At 41.3% G+C, this 22,669-nt stretch overlaps 9 non-coding genes across 9 annotated transcripts; 2 read left to right on the top strand and 7 right to left on the bottom strand.

The window, feature by feature from the left end:
- Window positions 1-395: 395 nt before the first annotated feature.
- On the top strand, window positions 396-469 carry Trnat-agu. The gene has a single exon. It is a non-coding gene; the product is annotated as a tRNA-Thr (tRNA).
- A 913-nt stretch (window positions 470-1,382) lies between these two features.
- Window positions 1,383-1,455, bottom strand: Trnaf-gaa. Its single transcript has one exon. It is a non-coding gene; the product is annotated as a tRNA-Phe (tRNA).
- Window positions 1,456-7,518: 6,063 nt separating this feature from the next.
- On the bottom strand, window positions 7,519-7,590 carry Trnaa-ugc. Its single transcript has one exon. It is a non-coding gene; the product is annotated as a tRNA-Ala (tRNA).
- A 2,637-nt stretch (window positions 7,591-10,227) lies between these two features.
- Window positions 10,228-10,300, bottom strand: Trnav-cac. The gene has a single exon. It is a non-coding gene; the product is annotated as a tRNA-Val (tRNA).
- Window positions 10,301-11,707: 1,407 nt separating this feature from the next.
- On the bottom strand, window positions 11,708-11,779 carry Trnaa-agc. Its single transcript has one exon. It is a non-coding gene; the product is annotated as a tRNA-Ala (tRNA).
- A 2,084-nt stretch (window positions 11,780-13,863) lies between these two features.
- On the bottom strand, window positions 13,864-13,935 carry Trnaa-agc. Its single transcript has one exon. It is a non-coding gene; the product is annotated as a tRNA-Ala (tRNA).
- A 2,219-nt stretch (window positions 13,936-16,154) lies between these two features.
- On the bottom strand, window positions 16,155-16,226 carry Trnaa-agc. Its single transcript has one exon. It is a non-coding gene; the product is annotated as a tRNA-Ala (tRNA).
- Window positions 16,227-18,631: 2,405 nt separating this feature from the next.
- Trnar-ccg lies at window positions 18,632-18,704 on the top strand. Its single transcript has one exon. It is a non-coding gene; the product is annotated as a tRNA-Arg (tRNA).
- Window positions 18,705-22,563: 3,859 nt separating this feature from the next.
- Window positions 22,564-22,669, bottom strand: Trnal-caa. The gene is made up of 2 exons: window positions 22,632-22,669; window positions 22,564-22,609 (listed from the first exon to the last, which is right to left on the bottom strand). It is a non-coding gene; the product is annotated as a tRNA-Leu (tRNA).

The raw sequence follows: 22,669 nt of genomic DNA, 5'->3' as shown, positions 1-22,669 counted from the left end.
ATGTCATAATATGATACTGAGGTGTGCTGGTACAGCAGGGAGATGGGAGTTACCTAGTCACTGTCACTGCAGATTGAGGAATTTCCATCCACACTATAGCAAAGCCTAAAGGAAAGGGCGTCGCTCGACGTCTCTGCAGCAATACCCCAGTCCGTACAGACCATCAGGAGTTACTGAAAATCCATACATGAAGGAAGGAGCTGTGCTGAAATAAGGCCGTGAAATATGGAATATAATATTACACATAATATATGTATATATGTAAAGCTGAGTTTCTTATAACTTTCTCGCATCGAGAAATGTTCATCATTTATGTGGGCGTTCTAATAACATTTTTCTACAGTATTATGTACCTGTACTCTCTGATAAAAGGAAATCAAAAAGCACATGATGTGGGCTCCGTGGCTTAGTTGGTTAAAGCGCCTGTCTAGTAAACAGGAGATCCTGGGTTCAAATCCCAGCGGGGCCTTGCAGGTGACCTTGGAAGGATTCTTCTTTCTAAAACCTCCTTTTCTGGTTTCTTTACTCTCAAACTCCTCTCCAATCCCGAATTTGTGCATCACAAGAAACCTCCAAAGCAACCAGGTTTTCTTACACCCACTCAACTTTATGAAAGAAGCAAAGTAGTAGTGCTTTGAAGACAGTGTCTTGCCTTGTTTTGGGGGGTTGTTAAATTTTCCAAAACTCACTTTCCACTGGGATTTTCTTGTGTGGTATTAGTTCATAGTCCAATCTTTATATCGTGTGAAGACCCGAGAAAGATAAATTGATGTTTAGTGTGTGGATGTGGGCGAGGATTTCAATACAATGGTCGCCAGGGTTGAGGACTATAATTCAACTGGGGGTGGGGTTGTCAAAGGAGAAGAGGGGTGAGCTGCCTTCAAGAAACTTGTGACACTATACTAGGATTCTCATTTAATACTGTTCAGCGCCAGCTACATAATGCACAGAGGCCCAATGCAACTCAAGGTACCAAGTCGAGTCCCTTACTCAAAAAACGTACGACAGTCGCCATAAAAGATACTAAAATACAAATCTCTCTCTCTCTCCCTCTCTTCCTCCTCCCCTCCCTCCCTGCACACATGATGGCATTTTTAGAATTTACTCTTTAATATCATTTTAATAAAGACATTTTTAAATTATAAATTCTCAGCACAAAGTTTATAGAGTTCATTTTTAATTTGCACAACATTAAAATTAAAAATTCAACCGCAATCGCTGTGTGGATGGAGATGCGGGGGGAAAACAAGACACACACATTACACAGGTTCCCATTGCTAAAGTCCCATGCTCTGTTGTTCTACCACATATCAATTATAAAACACAACTTGTAAAATATAGAAAGTTTGTAAGGTTGACAGGGATCAAAGTAAACAATAATCTGCCGAGACCCGGGATCGAACCAGGGACCTTTAGATCTTCAGTCTAACGCTCTCCCAACTGAGCTATCTCGGCTACTTGTGGGTAAGTTTTTTTGTGTGTGTGTTTTTTCTTTTTCTTACTTCAATTGTTTTCAACTTTTTTTTTTTTAAGAATGTTGCACATTTTTAAGTGTTACTGTTGGATGAGCTTGCCTGCTAGAAAAAGTTAAAACCTATTGTTTTCTACTCATACTGTTGGATCTAATTCCTGGCAGGGTGGAGTGGAGAGGGAAAAGGGGATAGGTATTCCAAAGAACACATTCCATGTTTCACATCTGGTGATGGACCCAGGCAAGTTCAGAAAATTAAGAAAACTAAAGAAAATTTTCTTGGGTTTTTCCCCCCATCTTAGTTCTTTAGCCTTTTATAATTTTTCAAGATACTAAAAATGGCACCAAAGCTAATTGCCCTTCATGTGGGTTCAATTCCATCTCCTGATGACAAATCTAGTGGGCTATTTTTTCTCTTCTGTTCTCTCCTCTTCTTCCTGAGTGCTGTAGAAGACTGGGGACTACAATCAGGGTGGTACTGAAGGCACTTCACCAGATCACATTTAGAAGAGTAGATAAAATGTTAGAAAAACAATGGGTGTTAGTGAGTAGCTATCTGAAAACTGTGATTGAAGAAATGAAATTAAAACTATGCACTTTTTATTCCTCTGGCTAGTGGGAATCAAATTCAAAACGTCATACATACCAAATTCAAAACGTCATATATACCACCTTCTACCTCTGAGCAACATCATGATAGTTTCTCTTGGAGATACATCTTGAAATGTTAGTGTTAGTATCAGATTAGAAAACCTAATTGTTGGCAGGAGGAAATCCACTGAAATAAATTAAAATCACTGAACTGGACCTTGCATAATTACTACACCAAGAAAGAGATGATTGAATTACAGACCAAGTGACAATTCATCTACTCCTAGAATATCTCCATTCCAGGCTGAAAAGTTATGGACCCAAATGCCAAACCTTAATAACCCCTAAAAAATGCAAAGCAGTGTGTCATGACAGGAAATAGATCACTGGTTGCTTGGGAAAGAAGAGACAGGAGTTGAATCCAACAACCACATTTCCCCCTCTGACTCTTGCTTCCTTGCCTGCTTTTTTCTGGACTTGCCAACATGAAAACAATTCTCAAGATATGAGATTGAGGGAAATAACTAGAAATAAGAAAATTTTATTTTCATTTTGCATATAGGATACCAAGGTGCTTCCTGGATTTAAGGTAAAGATACTCTGGTCTTTATTTGTAGATAGAAAGATAAGTTAGTCAGACTTCAGTTAGCCTCACAAAAAAGGGGGGAAAAAGAGAGGGGGGAGGAACTTTGTAAAGAATACAGAGTATGAGCATCATTATTTCTGACATAGCATAATAAAGAAAGAAAGGGTGCTTGCTATATGGGGGTGTAGCTCAGTGGTATAGCGCATTCTTTGCATGCATGAAGTCTTGGGTTTGATACCCAACACCTCCACAAATGTCATATTTCGCCTGATTTCTAATAGATTGTATACCATACATTTAGTAATGTAGAAATCACTGTTGTGCTTTTCTGCTTTTAATTGCTTCATTCTTTCTGCTCAGATGGAAAGGAAATATAAATAATGCAGTAACCCAATAATTAAAGAAAAAATCTTACAAACACTGTGAAGGCTATCGGATTAGCCAGTTTTTTCACTTCTGCTATCATTCTATTTATGAGACCAAACTAAAGAGAAAAAACAAAAAGCAAAAAAAGAAATAGGAACTGAGTGCCATGGATCATGCCTGTAATCTTAACTACTCAGGAGGCGGAGATGTAAGGATCACAATTTGAAGCCATCCTGGGCAGGAAAGTCGGTGAGACTCTTAACCTCCAATAAACCACTAAAAAGCCAGAAGTGGAGCTGTGACTCAGGTGGTAGAACACTAACCTCAAGCAAAATACCTCAAGGACAGTACTGAAGACAACAAAAAGGAAAAATAGATAGACAGATAGATAGATAGATAGATAGATAGATAGATAGATAGATAGATAGATAGATAGATGATAGATAGATAGATATGCATTTTTTTTTAGCCACAAGAGCTAATCCTATAGACATGACACAGCAGTGTGAAAAGTTAGGGTGCTGTAACTAGAATTTTCCAGATCCCACTATCTCTGGGGAAAAAAATTAGATAGGAAGTCAAATGCCTTGAACATGAAGCTGTTCATAAAGCTATGTCTCATACCTGAAATAGAACACAAACTGTGAAGAGAGGTCCTGGTTTCTCAAGTGGGAATTTGAAAATGAGAAAACACCCACCTGAATTAACTTTGCAAACAAAGGGTTGCATATTCTCTGTGATATGGACATTTGGCTTTTGACCAACTCAAGTAATAGAGAAGTCTTGGCATCTATGATACCAACCATCTGCTTATCTTTTCCCTTCCTTTCCATTGTATCTAAAAATCTTGGAATACAGATGCTTAATGCCAGATGTTCAACACAAGCTCCTATAGGCAGGAGACATTGTCAATAAATCAGTCAATCACTGGAGAAATCAGCAATATCAGTGTCATTGCTTTGCTTTAAGGAGTTCAAAGTTAACAATATTTGGGATAAAATTGAGGGCTCTGTACAATTAGGGTCAAATTCGTTGCTCTGTAGATAGCATCTCAATGATTCTAAAAGGTACAGTGGTCTTGGTGACATGTCTAAAACAAACACTACAGGAGGTATTTCAGTGCAAGGAGCATTCAAGTTTGACTTCAGACTGGAAAGGAAGTACATACACTATGTGCCAGTCAGTGGGATCTGTCATTACAATGCCCCCACTGTGACATGTACCAGATGATTCCTTTTACTCATTGAAGAAGGAAGCATTAAGACACATAGTATAATGTCATTGCAACAAAAGAATTTTTAGGAAACAAGTCAAGCTTGTAGTCAAAAATGAAACTTCCTTTTAAAAAAAATAATAAATTCTTCTCCCTGCTTGGCCAGATTTATTCACAATACTCACCTCTCCTCTGCTGCCCTCTCCCCTCATTTTCCCCCAGCATTTTCTATTCTCATTTGGCCACACTGCTTCCTTACTGAATTTAGTTTCTGGCTCAGGAATATCAGAATCTCAGTCCCAAGTCCATTCCTCATTCTCAGTCACTCAGATGAAAATTTCTGCACATTATTTTGTACTTTAATGACACTTGTAAGCAGAGGTGATGGCAGTTGAAAGCAAAACAACTGGAGACAGAACATCTTTTAACTTGTCTGTTGTCAGCCTATTGTGGATAAGTGTTGGCATAGACTCAGCAGGATTTTCTTGTGCATTTTTAAATTAATTGGTGGCACTGTTTGAATAGTTCCATAGATCTTCCACTTTGTTCTTTCAAGTGTCCACTGTACCTCCAGCAAGACTTCCCATTGTAAAAGTTTTGCTAGGTCAGTGAACCTTGCTTGAGAGCTGCTTGCTGATGTATTATTCATTTCCTTAATTAGGCAGAATGTCAATTGTTTTGAGTTAATAGAGAGACTTCATCTTACTTCATGGTGGGTTGCTTGCTCAGCAAATGTGAGATTGCATTGGGAAAAGAAATTAAAACTTAAAGAATTTTGAAGTTGTTATAACTTTGATCATTTTTTTCCTTTCTGAAAGCTTTGTACAAGTGTGGTAGAGGACTGGAGATGGAACCCAGGTACTAGTGCATGCTAAACACATGATCCACCACTGAGTAATAGCCCTAGAAACAGAAGAGGTGCTACACTTTTTCACATTACTGGTTTCCTTTATAGTTTGACTGATGATCTGTCATGACAAGGTAGAAAATGTTTACTAAGCTTTCTTTCTGTGTCTGAAGTCTTATGAACCAAACCTTGTCTTGAAGCGCTATTAAGAGGACAAATGCATCATGCACCAAAAGCCTTTTGGATCTTCCCTTGGTGGTGGTCTCCTATAAGGACTATTTCCAACTAACTGGGACTTCCAGTACCCCAAGAGAAAAGAAAATGTCCCCAAATTGATTTTGAGGGGGCATGTTTTCACATTATCCTTTCCTAAAATATCTTTCTCCACCGACAAAGATTCCAGAAAGATACCAAAAAACAGTGCCAGAAAATTCAAAGACTCGGTCTTGAATGATTCTGAACACAGATTAGGACATAAAAATCATCTAAAATGATTAAAGATTTAACCTTAAGACCCAACAACCTGCAGTGTACCAATTCAACATTTTTTTTGGTCCGTCGCGGGGCTTGAACTCTGGGCGTGGGCGCTGTCCCTCAGCTCTTCAGCTCAAGGCGAGCACTCTACCACTTGAGCTACAGCGCCACTTCCGGTTTTCTGGTGGTTTATTGGAGATAGGAGTCTCACGGTCTCTCCTGCCCGGGCTGGCTTTGAACCGCGATCCTCAGATCTCAGCCTCCTGAGTAGCTAGGATTACAGGCGTGAGCCACCAGCGCCCGGCTCAACATGTAACTTTCTAAAATCTGAAAAAGAAGGTATCTGACTGATTAGAGAAGAACTGTCAGAACCAGTATGTTTGGGTCGTAGTTTGATCTTCTGTCAGTCATCACCTTGTCCGTTAAGCTCTGGGGTTGTCCCACATGTACTTATGTGAATATCTAATTTGATCTTGGCAGCGTCTCAATTTGCATAGTCATTGTTGGACTCCTTTAAGCATCTAGAAAAGACAATTTATGTGTGTTTTAGGAATGACCCTATTTCTCCACTAAGTCAAAAAGTGGGAAGGTTCTAAATACTGTAGGAGACCTAAGAGCAATGACAGAAATCCAGTGAGGATAGAGCATCACCCCATTGAAGTAAACAAGCTTCCTCATATAGAGATATAGACGTTTCCAGACAACGCTTTAAGATTAGAAGCAAAGCCGGGCGCTGGTGGCTCACGCCTGTAATCCTAGCTACTCAGGAGGCTGAGATCTGAGGATCGCGGTTCAAAGCCAGCCCGGGCAGGAGAGACCGTGAGACTCCTATCTCCAATAAACCACCAGAAAACCGGAAGTGGCGCTGTAGCTCAAGTGGTAGAGCGCTGGCCTTGAGCTGAAGAGCTGAGGGACAGCGCCCAAGCCCAGAGTTCAAGCCCCACGACCGACAAAAAAAAAAAAAAAAAAAGATTAAAAGCAAAAAATGGAGTAACTGAGGAAATGTCGGAAAATGAATCATGGGACACCCATTGAGAATATGTTGCTTATATTCACCACTGCTTCTACTTTGGTGTTCCAAGGCCTCTAATTCCCTTGTCAGCGCCCTGCCACCCACTTATCTGAAAGGACATCCGATCCACAGCAGCCCAGAGTGGTTTTGTTTTGTTTGTTCGTTAAAGATTTTTGAGACATGATCTCAGTTGGTAACCCCAACTGGCCTCAAACTCTCCACCCCCTGCTCAAGCTCGCATAGTGCTGGACTTAACAGACGTAAACCAGGCTCACGGCAATCCAAGACTCGTTGTTGGATCAAACTTCTCACTGTGTTCTCTGCACAGGTCGATTGAGACTGGTATGGAAATCAGTAGCATGTTCTCTCTCTCATTCTCTTCTCTCTCCTCCTCCCCCTCCCCCTCTTTGTCTCCCTCCTCCTCCTTCTCTTCCTCCTCCCCCTCCCCCTCTTTGACTCCCACCTCCTCCTTCCCTTCCTCCTCCCCCTCCCCCTCTTTGTCTCCCTCCTCCTCCTTCTCTTCCTCCTCCTCCTCTCTCCCCCATCCTTCCCTCTCTTTTATGTGTCTTTTGCAGGAGAGAGGGTGTGGGGCGACACAATACCTCTCCCCCCCAAGGATTCCCCCGTCCTCTCTTCTCCTTGTCTTTAATAATGGGGCAAAACGGCAGCCGGCATGAACTGCCTGCGAGACGCAAGCTTTTATGCGAGTTCAAGAGACGCCAGTAGAAACCCGCTCCTGTCCTGCTCGCCGTCTATTGTCTTCTCTCTGCGGGTAGACGACTCTTTAGGAGACGTTGAGACTCAGAGGCGAGTCGGGAGAGGTTCAAGGCAATCCGTTGTGTTGTGTTGTTTTTACTACATGTATGTGGGAATAACACAGACAAAAATTAGGAGAGCTGAATCTGTGTCTCTTAAGGAATAAATTAGAACAGAACCGAGTCAGAGCAAAAAACGCACGTGGAGGTGCCGGGGATCGAACCCGGGGCCTCATACATGCAAAGCATGCGCTCTACCACTGAGCTACACCCCCTTCCCTTGCGCCACTGCTCTTAGTGCTCACCTAGAAATAAGTTCTATTTTTCAGAGGCTGCAGGTTCCTCTGTGTCACTGGTTAGTAGCCGAGATCTTCGGCTTTGGGAAGAAGACAGGCGCTCAGTGACCGGCGGCGGCAGACACTGATTCTGGAGAGCCTTGGACTGGAAATGGAGGGCAGTAGATTTGCAAACGTGCGTTTGATAATCTCCAGACATTTCTATCTGTGGCTTGAAAACAGTTGAAAGGAGGTGTGAAGTGTCTCCCACGGCGTTTGGCAAGAAATCAAGTTCCGATTCTTCTGATTTCTTCCAGATTATCTCTTAGCCCGAGACACTGAGCAATTAGAGAAACTTTGCTTTTTCCTGCTTAAAATGCTTCATAGTTGCTGTGGTTATGGTTTGTTCAATCGGAATGTTAAGGACCAGATTTGACGGGAACCCGTCAGCAAACCCAGGACCAGCAAATAAATAAATAAATAAACACCACACCCCCCCAAAAAAACCCACAAAGCTATATTCTACACCTCTGCTTTACTTTCAATGATGCAGCAAGAAACGAATAGAGGATTATTTGGCATGTTATTTGCACCTTCTTTTTTTTTTTTTTGTCTTCCCATTGAAGAAATCTCAAGTGACTCAATCCTTTTCCATTATTTTCTTCCTTTTACTTGTCTTTCTTATGCTGATACATTCACTCTGAATGGTGCAAAAAACCCAGGCATTAGAAATGGGAATTATAATGTGTTTCTTTCCATGAAACATATATTTTTGTTTATTTATGCTGGTACTGGGGATTGTACTCAGGGTCTCCTACTGCCTTTTCCATTTACAGAGCTATGCCTTCATTCTGGGATTTGGGCACTCAAGTTGATTTCAAACCTTGATTCTCAAATCTCAGCTTCCTGAGTCGCTAGGTTTATAAGTGTGAGCCACCAACACCTGGCACAAAATACATTTTCAAAAGTGTGAGTAAAGTAGTAATAGATAGGTGGATGTATGAAAATATGAATGTATGAATGTATGAAAATATCACAATGGGTAGTTTTCGAAAGATTGTCTCTAGGCAATTTCCAAACAAATATGTTTCTGCCCCTAAAATATTCCACCCTGTTAGTCCACTTCCAAGGCAAACTACTTGGGGATATTTTCCCCCAACCACAAAGAAAGTTGTTGGGACAGAACTTTTTTTTTTTTTGTCAGTTGTGGGGCTTGAACTCTGGGCCTGGGCGCTGTCCCTCAGCTCTTCAGCTCAAGGCGAGTGCTCTACCACTTGAGCTACAGCGCCACTTCCTGGGACAGAACTTTGTCTTAGATCTTCAACCTCAATCTGGAAGGAGATTTCATAGTCTCAACATTTTATTTGTGTTTTACAAGAGTACATTTGTATTCTTGTCTGTAATATACTCAGAAGTCCTAAAAATGCAAATTAAAAAAACCCTCAAATTTTAATTAGAATGGACAGATTAATATGCACTTCACCAAAGGGGGAGGGTGTAATTCTAAATAGCTATAAGCAATATAAAGGTTTACATGAAGAAAATGTGAACTTAAAATATAATAAAATAGTATCTGCTTTCACTAGAATCACCTATCCTAGAACTGACAATATCAAGTGTGGTTGAGCCTGGAATGTTTACAAATTTCTGAGAAACTTATAACTCTACACTGGGGAAAGTATATTTGAAAATATAGGCTAAAACTAAATAAGCCTATAACTTTTGGCCCAAGAAAAATTTGTGAGCATTTCCCTTGAAAGATGTTCACAGGCCTATTTGTAATTGAGTTAGACTTTCTATCAAAACAAAAACAAACAATCAAACAAAAAACCCTAGGAGCACTCAATGTACATTAATAGAATAAAATAGTACATTATGTTGCATAGTGTTTATACAATGAGATACACCATAAAAAGGACTAGAAAAAAACTACTGCTAGAAGCAACAAATTATATATAGTTCTTAAGGAATGTTTAATCAAAGAATCCATACCCAAATCAGTATGTATTACCGTGGCCTGAATGTGTCCCATGTAAAATTAGGGTGTCCCCCCCACCCCCCCACCCACCCCCACCCCCGTACTATTATTAAAAGGTAGGGCTCTTAAGAAGAGATAAGGGTATGGGGGGTCTGTCCTCACATTGCAATATTTTGTTTTGTTGCTCCTTTCTGTTCTTCCACCTCTGAGTACATGTGGAAACAGCAGAAAGAGTTTCATAAGACTCTAGACGCTGGAGCCCTGATTTGAGACTTCTCAGCCTCCAGAACTGTGAGATGTTAAATGTGTGTGTGTGTGTGTGTGTGTGTGTGTGTGTGTGTGTGTGTGTGTGTGTATAAATTATGGTCCCAGATGTTTGTCATAGTGATACAAAAGGCAATGCTTCTGTTCATGTTATTGAAAGGAAACATGACTGTACTCAGTGGTAAAGTGCTTTAATATGGTCAGGGTCCTGGATTAAATCCCCAGCACAAAGAGGGAAGAAGAGAGCAAGATGATCTATCCATCTATCTGTCTAGCTATCTACCTATCTGTAGAAAAAGAAGAAAAGAACAGAATGAGTCACTCCCACCATCTTAGTTATTGGTGTTTAAATTTAGAGCTCGAATTGTGACACTATCCTAAAAGGGTAAAGTCCTTGTTTCCGCTCGGTTTCGAACCGAGGACCTCTCGCGTGTGAGGCGAGCGTGATAACCACTACACTACGGAAACCCCAACACAGCCAGGGCAACCCTGTTTTCTGTGATCTAGGGCAGGTAAGTAAGATTTGAGAATTTTACTTTATTTAAATCAACTGTGCATTTAAAATAACAAGAACATCCGCCTTAGATAGCTTTTAGATGTAGGCAAGTCTTAAATCTCTACCAGTTAGTTGTTTACTTTCTCCCTCCGCCCCCCCCCAAGTTGTTGGGGTATCAGGTGAGCAAATCCTTCCACCCAGCCACACACCTCCAGCTCACCAATGTAGGTAGGGTCTTAAGTTGTAGTTTGAAAACTCTACAACATTAGAAAATCTATGTTCCCCATTCAAAAGTGCGGGCAAGTCGCATTCCTTTTGTTCAGTAATAATGGCAACAATTTCAAGAATTTTCAGGGGGAAAAGAATTGCTGCTGTGAACAAGGGCCACTTGTAAAGCAAATGTTTAATAAAAACCATCAATATGTCTGGGCAGTTTTAAAGCACAATTCCCCATTGCAGAAAATGGGATGCTTTCAGAATGATTATTTCCCATGATCGCTTCAGATTTAAGATTTAGAAGATTTCCTCCCCAAAACATTTTCGATTTCCTTAGTTTTCTTTTTTTCTTCTCCGGTTTGTGAGGCCTGAACCTTCCCAGGGACAGAAAACAATATTGATCCACTCTTAACTTAAACCCCAGCAGCTCACCTAACCCCACCCTACCCCACCCCACAACACACCACATCACGCATAGACACACTGTTCAGCCGTCTTTGGTTTTTTGTTTTGTTTTTGTTTTCCTGTGGAAAAGAGTGAGGTTGAAAAAGCTCCATTGGCTGACATTACCTTGTTAGGGGAAATGAGCTCCGCAAGGATAAATACATATATTTTCTCTCAGATGTAATCTGGTGGGGGGAGGACATGAAGTAAAGGCAGACAACTAGCGATATGAAAGAACTAGGGGAAAGCAAGGAAGGGAATGGGATAAGGGAAATGTAATAGAGGAGATAGTTATACATTTTATATACACATGTAGAAAACCCTCAGTTAATTAAAGTACGCTGAAGTTAATCAATATACACTTTAAAACTTCTGAAAAAGGCGGGGGGAAGCAAAAAGAGGAAAGAACCTATTATGATTGGGAGAATCAAGTTCCTTATTTGTCTTTACAAAAAACAAATGAACTTTCCTCCAGACTGATTTTGGACTCTGGAATTCAATCTCTTGTCATTTCGGACTGGAGGTTTGCTAGCAGACCTGAAGAACTACTAGTTCTGTCTACTAGATTTGGGCTGCTTTTTTTCCTCATTCGTCAAAAATTTTGTAGTTAAACAGTGACTATTATGTAACGGAAAATTAAATGACTTGCAAGAATTGTTTGGAGAGAATAACAGACGGATAATATAGTTGCTACCAAATTAATGGACTCTAGACAACACTGGAGGTACTGGGGATCGAACCCAGGGCCTCGTGCATGCTAAGCACGCGCTCTACCACTGAGCTATACCCCCGAGATGCCAGCAAGGTACTCCAAAAACAAGAATTAGTGACGTTTTTTGGCAAAAGCGTGAATTAGTGACCATCTTTAAGTCTTTGATGATTAAATCGAAATAATTGTCTCTTCTTGATTTTAATTCAGTTACTTTTAAGTTCCTTACACCATGCCCTTCTCTGTCTTTATAGATATAATAGGAGAAAACTAAGTTAAATATAAAATAAATACCATTCCTAGTTTATAGTCAGCCGTGAATAAGCCATCCTAAGGTCTTTTTCCCATCACATTATTTTAACCTGGAGCATGCTTCTAGTCTGTGCTTTAGCATTTCACATACACCATCCTCTTGAGAATTTTCTGATTATAACTGGCTGTATTTGACTCTTAGAAACATATTGCTTTATATGCCTCTGCCATTTGAAAAAAAAAAAAACTCTTAAAAAAACAAAAACCCTCTGGAGAGGTTTCACAGCTGGATGGTATTATGCCCCAAATTCTGGGTTCAATCCCTTGTACTAAGGAAAAACAAAACAAAATTAAAAACACAATCACTCTTCCTTGTGAGTAGTTAGTGGTTAGTTTGCAGTTAGGTCTTTTCCCTAGAGGTACAAAAACTCTGGACCACTTTTAACCAAACTGAGGCACCTGCTCAGTGGAAAATATTTGTCCTTAGCCTGAACTTTGTGCAAAAATACTCCTACCTAAGACTTCATGTATATGGGTTGCATCTTATACACATTCTTAAAACCATAGAATGGCAGCTTTGCGCATGTGCAGATCCCTTCCAAAACTGCCAAGTCAAGTTCCCTCATTTCCCTACTATCAGCCCACTACTGTGATTACATAGAAAAAGTAAAATAAGACTAATTTGAGATCAAGAACTTATTTACTGATGGTTGTGATACACAAACAAGTGCATGTTTTCCATGACTCTTAGAATCCAAGGTTTATTGCCTTGGCCCTCAAACTTACATGGAAGACACAGAAAGTAAAAATCTACCACTGTTTAAAGACCTTTTGTTAATACAAACAAGTCCTTAAGAGTCGGTGGGGGCTGGTGGGAAGGCAGCTCTGAGTTCTGACAACTTTTCCTATTTACAATGAGGCAAAGTACAAAGACACCTCACTTCCCAGTTCACATTAGAAGTGAGCACAAGATTTATTTTTAAAAAAAAAATCTAAAAGAAAACAAATACTTTATTTCATCTCCATTCATATATAGTGATTCCGGAAATTAAAAAAAAAAATAATTCAGCAACACAAACTCATTTGCACAATTTTTTTTTCTTTATAAGATTAGACACAGCCACAGATATGATCCATCCCTTTAAGTCATGGCATTCAAGCTAGCGCTTCTTAAATTTTCTGGCATGGAGGACTCACCTGACAGCCCAAATAAAAGGTGCTGGGCACTCTTGAGAGCTAACTTGGAGCTGAGCTGGCCCTTTGAACAAGCTCCCAGATCAAGCATCTGAAATATCCCTTTCCTATAGAGGGCGCAGCTGTCTTAGATAAAATTAAGCCTGTGAATCGTGTAGGAAAGTCAGAAATTCTCGGTCCAGAACCACACTGGACGTGGAGCTGTGGGCTTTGATGACCTCCAGCTCCAGGCGCGTCCCGACGGAGCCATTCCGGCGCCGAAGCGCGCTGCCCCTAACCTTCCTCGAGGAAAATCACCTGCTGGTCTTCCCGCCCTGCAAGGGTCCACGTTTCTTCGACTTGCGCAGCCTTGCAAAGAGTGATCGCGGACAGCCTGGGCTCAGAAAGACAAAAGGGACTAAGAGACATGTTTGAGAGCTTGGGCTGTTCCTCGGGCTCAATCTTCCCATCCGTATCTTTTCTTTTCAACTTTTTTTTTAACCTAATGCCACCGGAGACGAACCTGCTTGTCCAGTTGGCGCCTCGTTGCAGTTAGGGCTTTGCCTTTGTGTTCTGGCTCGGTCTTTAAGAACGCAGCCGCGCTGCGTGATGCCCGAGCGCGAGTAAAAGCGGGGCAGAGGTTGGGAAATAGATGGATCTTGTGTTCTGTGTGAGCGAGGGGAAAGAATAACGCAGTGACAGGAAGGCGGGCGGGGGACACCATGGATGGCAGGAAAACATTGGAGGTGCCGGGGATTGAACCCGGGGCCTCGTGCATGCTAAGCACGCGCTCTACCACTGAGCTACACCCCCCTGACGCAGCCCTGCTCTCGGGAATACATTCAAAGCAGAAAACTGCTTTTTGAGTGATTTCATTTCGCTGTTTTTTGTGGGTTTTTCTTGTTTGGTTTTGTTTTGTTTTTGTTTTTGTTTTCCATCGCAAGCTGGATCCGGGGACCAGCCTCGCAGAGAACCAAATCACTGACCTTCTAGATGGAAAGGCCCTCCATTCGTACTACAGGGGTCTTCCCACTCGGTCACTCTGCACTCACATGCAAACACAGTCCGCACTCTCCCCTCTGTTACCCCGCTTCATAAAGAGTCACAAAGTCTAACGTAGGATGAGAGGGAGACAGGTATAGAGATATTAGTTCCCAGATGAGGAGAGAGGACAAAAACAGATGCTGTTTATAAAGTAAATTTCAATTTACTTTATAAAATGCATTTAGTGTTTATCATAACTTTTCTGTTTGCTCAAATGATGAAATGGAAAACTACAGGCTCATTTCACATAAGACATTGAATGCCTAGAGCTTAAAGGAAATAGAAAATGGAATTCAGTCACACATTAAAAATAATAACCAGGACATCCTGGTGGGGTTTATTCCAAAATTGCAAAGATCATTCACAGTTAGGAAAGACATTAATACGGTCCATCAACTTGACAAATACAGTAAAACTGTCCCTGGGCCCAGGTGCTGGTGATGGAAGCTATTCAGGAGTTTCAGATAGGAAGCTCACAGTTTGAAGCCAGCCAGTACAAGAAAGTCTGTGAACTATGTATCTCCAGTTAAACACCAAATAAATAAGTAAATGCATACGTATATCAATAAACAAAGCTGGAAGTGGAGTTGAGCAAAAGAGCTCAGGGACAGCATCCAGGCCAAAGAAACCAAACAAACAGAAAACCTGTCCATGATTATCTCCAGAGATGCAGAAAAGGTAAAAGCCAAAATCAATGTTCATTTTAATTAGCATACATTCATTTTACAATGGGAGGTTTCCTGGTGACGTGTATACAATGTATCCCAATTAACCTCACGCCCTCTCCTCTTCCATTGCATCCTTTTTCATAGTTAGCCCTGGGTCTCCCTTGACTTTTATACATGTCTCTATGGGCATTAAGTCCACACCGTTTATCCAAGCTCCCAGTATTATCTGCCAGAACAGTTGTGAACTGCCTTCCCCAAGGCCTGTTCTGATTCGACCGTCCTTAAGAATCCAGAACGCTAGAGTTTGTGTCCTTAAGCTTTACAGGTGGCCCAGTAATGGGCTCTTACCAGGGTTATGCATAGGAAATATGTGTCAAAGGATCACATGTGTGTCTGGGCCCTTCGATCAGGAAAGAGGTGAGAATCAAAGTGTGTATTATTAGGTGTTTTTTTTTTTTTTACATTCCCCTCCTGTCTTCAAAAAATTTTTAATTTTCTTATGCAATTGCACAAAATAGGTCCCATATAACAAAGGCATCTCGATCAGTGTCACCCTCTCCAACAGTCCCACCCATCTTGTCTCCTCTTTTAAAACGATCTGAACCAAGTGCTTGCTTCTTCCAATGAGGCAGGACCAAAGGCCTGAAGTTAATGAACACTGTCACAGGTTTCTATTTAGATCTGAACCTTACATGACACTAAAATTTACTCTGAGTAGAATCAGGAACAGTAACACCGAGTGAAAAAGAAATGCACGTAGAGTGCCAAAATGGGGTGGAGGAGGGAGGGAAGAGAGGGGAAACGGGGTGGAGAATGTTAGGAGGGAAAGTTGAGATGGGAAGATGGTAGTGGGGGATCAGTTTTCCTGTCTTCAGGAGCTGCTCCACAAACTAAGGGTTGTTAACAGAATTTCCTATGGATCTTGCAAGCCATATTTCTTGTTCTTTCATAATGGTGATAAGGATAACGAATGTGATTGGGTTTGTTAATCGGGTGCATTGCTTGTTTGGGGGCGGGGGGCAGGAGGGGGACGGCGGGTAGGTGGGGGGAAAGTCTTGAATCCCGAACAAATCCTCGCTTCCAGTCGGGGTTCGTCTGTTTCCTGCCAGTGATCACAGTTCCCCTCCCTCCCCCCAGGGAGTGCCCAGCCCCTAGAGCACAAACGCTTCTGTACTAAAAGCAAAAGAATACTGGATTGTTTCCGTTTTCCTTCCATGTGAACTGGAACTGATCCAGGACGGGGAAAAAAAAAAAATCAAACTAGTCAAACAAGAGAGAAACAGCCCTGGATTTCTCTGCAAACGTTGAGTTTGGAAAAAGTGGAGGTGCCGGGGATTGAACCCGGGGCCTCGTGCATGCTAAGCACGCGCTCTACCACTGAGCTACACCCCCTCACGACACGGGCTGCCTCCAAATTCTTCTATGACCTGTTACAACCAATAGGCAGGCTACGCTCCACGATGCCAAATTCAATCTTTGAGTCCTGTATAACTACATACTGCCTCGTACCGAAAGTCTCTGTTCTAGCTCCGGGATCCCCCAGGGCCTCAGCCTGTCTGGATGGCTGCTTTCGGGTAGGGGGACAAGAGATTGTCTGGCTTGGTCACCCCTCGGGGAGGGCTGAGATGGTGATCTCTGCTTTTTAAATGGAGGGAAGAGGAATAATAATAATAATAATAATAAGCAGAAAAGTATTTAAACGCTGCCGTGGGGATTGGATACATTAAGAGGGGGAAGATGCGTGGGGGGTGGGGACGGACTGAAGATCGGCTGCCGCCCGCCCGCCCGCAGTGACGGCTCCAGAGAGTTCCCGCGCTGCATCTCGGGTTCGAGAACCCGCGTGGACTGAGTGCGTCTCCCCGGGCTCCGAGGCTCGGGTGCTGAGAACCACCGAGACGCGCGCGGGAAAGAAAGGCGCACGGCCGCACCCGTGGTTATGGCGCCCCCTTCCGGAGGAAGCCTTCGCGGCATCGGAAGTTACGCCAAAGGAAGGCTTTTTTCCTTTTTTTTTTTTTTAAAGGCTTCATCTGCAACTATGATTATCGTTACAAAGCTCTGTGCTGATTCCAGGGGTCCTTGACACCCCACTACCCACACTCGATGCAAACACCGGGCATTTCCGACCGCTCATCCAACTGTGGTATAGTGGTCAGTGGATAAATTACCTAAGAAACATAATTAAAACATTTTTTTTCCTGGTATCATCCTGGAGCATTTACAACCTCTCCAAAAGAAGGCCTGGGAATCTTGTGTTAGTGCATTTTATCATGTGAGCTTAGAAATAAATGAGCCTGAAAAATCTCCCAATGATCTCTAGATATTTCCAGTCAGAATGCCCTGGATTGCCATGGCCCCTGGGTTTCCTCCAAGTACTAGAGGTTAAGGAAAGTCCCATGTTCTAAAGTATGGAAGCAGAAGGCAATGGTCCTTATGGTCTTGCCTGTCATAAAGTGTTGGTGTGTCAGAATCTTGAGCAACTGGCTGATGAAATACCAATGGAAAACATTAACCCCAGATTTTCTAAGTTTAAGCATCTTAAGCCGACTTTGTACTCTGAGGCACAAATTACTATCCCCATCTACAAGCACACAAATTGATGTCATCCTCTTTCTGGTGAAAAGCTACTGAAACTTGCCTGGTCTCAATTATTTGCTGCATTCATTCTAATGCAGCTTTTAGAATCAAGGTTAAGATGTTTTTCTAAAATGAATTGGGATGTTTTTTCCTCTTTTTGTGCTCAGGAATGTACAGATCTCTGAGTGGCAGGGAAACGCAGGTTATTATTTCATATTTTGTGCTTACACTGAGATATCCCCTACTCCCACTCTGTGGTCTCTCCTTGATTAATAATTTTAGGGTTTAGCCTTCAGTGAGAAGTTAAAATCCATAGTAGACACATTTAAAATGTTGACAGAAAAGTTCAGAGATAATGAAGTTCATCTTTGCCTTCAAAAATACTACAGGAGAAACTACCAGGAGAAAAACAAAATGGAAGGAGATGAGGAAAAGTCTGTGGGTAAAAGTGTAGGAAGGAAAGAAATTTGGCTCTGGTTTCATTTTGTTTTAAATAGCTTGAGATTATCAAGAAACCAAGACTATGTAAATGGTGGTATCATGGCTTTACTTCTAGGGCTGGATATGTTACATCTTTCTAAGCTATCCATATTTGATGACCACAGGATTCCACCCCACAAAACTATTGCTCTGTGGATTAAACCATAGTGTATCAGTGGACATCTTGTCAAGAGCAAATCAAACATGAGAAGTTGCCAAGCCAAGCACAGAAGTAATTCAAGCTCCATGAAAACATCTAAAAAAAGAGCCATTCGCTCTTTATTATAATATTATAACTTCTTTATTTTCCAGTCTTGGGTTAATCTTGCGTTTTCCAGCCAAACCATCTCTGAAGTTTCCAGGTTATATTCCTTTCGGAATCCTATCCTCCAAAAATCAGGATGATTTTCCTTTTCCTCTGTCTCCTTTTCTGAACGGTTGTGTGACAATGGCAACTTGATCTTTGACCTGAGAATCTTTCTTCTGACCTTCTCTCTCAAGTCATTCCTTAGTCCAAGACTTCATCAGGTTCACATTTAAACAATTATCTAAGTAATGATAATAGTTCCTGAAACCTGTTTTAGATGGTTCTTTAAATGGTTAACTTTAAGTAAAATTTAATTAAAGTAAGTTGTTTTGTTTTTTAAATCAAGCCAGATCTTCACAATCAGCGTTGGAAAGTCCCCTCCCCCACCTTTGTTACATTTGTTTGGGTCTTACGTGATCTAACTTCCTCATCGCTTGGCCGCGTGGCCTAATGGATAAGGCGTCTGATTCCGGATCAGAAGATTGAGGGTTCGAGTCCCTTCGTGGTCGGGAGCTTTTTTTGCCTATCACCATTTGGATCTGATTCTTAAAGAATGAAGCAATTTGGACGATACTTAAATTTTCACTTACAACATTTTCCTTACCCTTCTGGTTATTCTCACCTGACTGCTGGTTCACAAAAAAGAGTAATAACAATTATTAACCAATACATAGGAAATTCCTGTTGGGTGGCAAGTGCTTTGCAAGTGAACAAGAAAAAAAAAAGGGCCTGTCCACAGGAAATTTCCTTTCTACTACTTTGATAAAATCTGATTAATACTGAGAAGAAAAAAAGATTTCAAGTATTAAAATTTGCTTCAAGACCTATGAAAAGAAATAAGCAAGACCCTGAGAATAATAATAATAATAATAAAGACCACCAGCTCCAAGTGTAGGTCATTGATAATGTCCCTCTCTGAGGCCCTGGGTTTGATACCTAAAACCTAAAAGCCAGTCATTCCCAAACTTGACACCAGCAGAGGTTAGTGTTCATTGAATACACACATTAAAGGCATGTTTCCACATAACACTACAAGACATTTGTTAATGTTCCTATTTTAGAGAGGAGAAACTGAGGCTTAGGAAGGTACACTTTTTAAATTTATTTATTTTGTACAAAGCTACACAGTTAATAATTGGTAAATCAGAAAAGTAAGCCAACTCTCTTTCCCAGCTCTCTCTTTCCCACCTCTCTTTCCCAGCTCTTTCCCAGCTCTCTCTTCTCTTTTCTAGCTCTTTTCTAGCTTTTTCCCAGCTCTCTCTCTTTCCCAGCTCTCTTTCCCAGGCCTTTCCCAGCCGCGCAGAGTGCCAACCTGGCCTGGTCCCAGCAGGTCTACTGAATAAACCTACCCCTTACCTGAAAAAAAAAAAAAAAAAAAAAAGAAAGAAAAAGAAAAGTAAGCCAAGATATATTATTTTAGGGGGCACAGGTTCAATGTTTAAATCAAGGGTTTGTGGAGCTGTGGGTGTAGTTCAATGATAAAACATTGGTTTGATCCCAGAACTACAGTCAGTTAATCAACCAATAGATTTTTGCCTATGAACATGGTAGAGTTTCGTGTGTGTGTGTATATATATATACACATATATAACATAAAATTGCCAATTTAATAATTTAAATGTAAAAATGGTATTAGCTGGGCTTCGTGGCTCACAACTGTAATCTAAGCTACAGATTTGGAGGGAAAGTCTGAGTGAGAAAGTCCATCTCCAAAATGACCAGCAAGAAACTGGTCTGAATCATTACTCTTCTGTACATTACCTCTATAATAAAAATAAATAAATATATAAAAAAAGAAAATTGGTCTGCAGTTTCCATGGTAGTGTGCCAGCTGGGTTAAGGTAAAGATCTGAGTTCAAACCCAAGTACTTGAGAAAAAAAAAAAAAAATATATATATATATATATATACACACACATACACACATATTCAATGGCATTAATTACTCACAGACTTGAACAACTATCACAACAATCTAGCCAAGCAATTACTTCTAATTCCTTCAGCCCCTGTTCACCTACCACTCATCTATTTTCCATCTTTATACAATTGTCTATTCTTGATGTTTTATATAAGAGGAATTATACAATATTTGTCCTTTTGTGTCTATCTCAGGAAAACATTTTTTAAGATTCACGCATATTGTAACGTATTAAAATTTCATTCCTGGTAATGCTTAGCATATATGAGGAATTGAGGCTCAATATCGTAAAAAATAAAACATTAAAAAAAGAGTAGAGGACTACAAAGTCAATAATATCACCAAAGTAGGATTAATGATTACCCAAATCATATCTTAGATGAGAGCTACTTGCTCTGGACTCATAGGGACATTTTAATATATAATTTCACTATATTGTTTGGTGCATGTAGTAGCTCTACTGGATCAAAGAGAAAAATAGAGTTCTGAGAATGGTCAGAACATAGCAGCAGACACACTTTTAAAATCAAGGCATTCTTATTGCCTACAACTTTCTCAGGAAATATTCTTTCTTGTTCCCATTCCCTGGGAAGTATGTCACTGGGATAGTTCTGGGAAGCTTCCCTCACTTCTTCTGGGGTACTGTCTCATTAAGAAATTCTTCCTGCCCTTTTGTACGTGTTGGAACCAATAAACAATTAGATAATGGGGCCTTATCAAAACTCCTGTGAAAATGTAATCCCTATATATTAAGAGGTGGGACCAGAAGGAATCTGTAAGAGGTGACAGAGTGTTGTTGGCTCTGTTAGTTGATACTTTCATGTCCTATTGTTATATGCTACTCTCTCCTCCAGACACTGCAAAGTCCCCATCAACAGTCCCCATTTGATGAGGTCCTTTGACCTCCGACCTCTTAGCTGCCAGCCAGCGTGAGCTGAATAACAAGCTGATTAGCATATATTAATTGTAAAGAGGAAAAGGGTTTCATTGAGTCGTTTCCAAGTATGTGTGGAAGGTTTCCGGATCAAATTCATCCTCTCCACTCTCTCTCATCTTCTCTTCTTCTAAAACAATTTCAATAGGTTCTGTTCCTCTATCACATATAAATATAAAGTAATTGGACCACAATCACCCGCTCTGCTGGCCTTCCTGCTGGTATTTGTACCCCCACAAGGTTTCCTGTGATTCATTGCTAGCACTGCTCCGTTGCATTCATTTTTTATTGCAAGTTGTCTCACCATCTGCCTATCATTGGCAATTACATACTCGATTCCTTTTAGAGGCACCTTTGAACCAAATTATATATTAAAGGTGGCTCTTAAAACACTCTATTTTTTTTAATTGTGAAAATATCGTACGGAGGGGTTACAATTACACGAGCAACGTAATGAGTACATTTCTTATCAAGCATTGTTGCCTCCTCCTTTGTTTCCCCTTCCCATCCCTTCCCATCTCTCCCCCCCCCAACCACCACCAAAGTTGTAAAGTTCATTTTTGCCAGAACGTCTTGTACATCTCATTGTTGCAATGGGTCCACCTGTACCCCTATTTAAATAGTTTGTTTTTTCCCTTCCCCTCCCCAAAATCATACCAACATCAAATACAGTGAAAACAGGAGTTATATCGTGGGGGAGGGACATACAAAGCAACAAAGAAATCCTCTTTTATATAAATATTTAAACACGCTATTTTGAAAAACAACAACAAAAACTCATTTTGATCCACAGAACCCAGAGCCTAAATCAGGTAACGTAAAGTCACACGCCTTCAAGAAAACTTTACAAACCTTCTGCCATTCTATGATTAATACTTCATTCAAAAGTTTGTTTGCCCCCCGCCTTTTTTGGAGGGAGGGGAAAGAAGCACTCGATCCCCGAGCCACAGCCACAGCTCCAGACAATGCTCACTTCCAACGGAAGAACTCAGACTATCAGCAGATGCAGCGCGAGTGGGAACGGGCGTGATTGGCTTAGGACATGTGTGAGAACTCATCCCATAACTTTTGAAACATGGAACAGAAGAGCACAGGGCCGGTTTAATTTTTCTCTAGGGATGGCACGACCGACAGACCGTCAGCCAGAGTGGTGAGGTGCAAGGGTAGCAAAGCGCTTAGGACGTCTTCAGGGGAGAACGGGCATCTGGGGAAAAGCTGGAGGGAATCCCGGCCAGTCTCCGGGCGGAGAACCATGCAGCCCAGCGTTCCCGGATTCTCACACCTCATCTTTCCTGCTCCAGATCAGATCCCCCTCCAGTAAACCTCAGCCTCTTTGCCCCCCAGATCTCGCGGTTTCTTAAGCAGATCGCGAGTTCCTATGAGTCTCTGAAAAAAACATAAAAAAGAAAAGCCATGCAGGTATATAAGGTTGTATAGATGCAGTGGAACGCTTGGTTATGTACACGGCTCAAATCAATGTTCAAAAACGGAAGGTAGAGAAAGAAAAAGGCTTGTGTCAGAAGTGGGATTCGAACCCACGCCTCCATTCGGAGACCAGAATCCCCAAAGCAGGGAAGCTGAGCTTGAGTCTGGCGCCTTAGACCACTCGGCCATCCTGAC

Source organism: Dipodomys spectabilis, unplaced genomic scaffold (assembly GCF_019054845.1).
Source record: "Dipodomys spectabilis isolate Male_0828 unplaced genomic scaffold, ASM1905484v1 ptg000085l, whole genome shotgun sequence".
In the NCBI taxonomy this organism is placed as follows: Eukaryota; Metazoa; Chordata; class Mammalia; order Rodentia; family Heteromyidae; genus Dipodomys; species Dipodomys spectabilis.
This window is presented reverse-complemented; position numbering and strand designations above follow the sequence as displayed.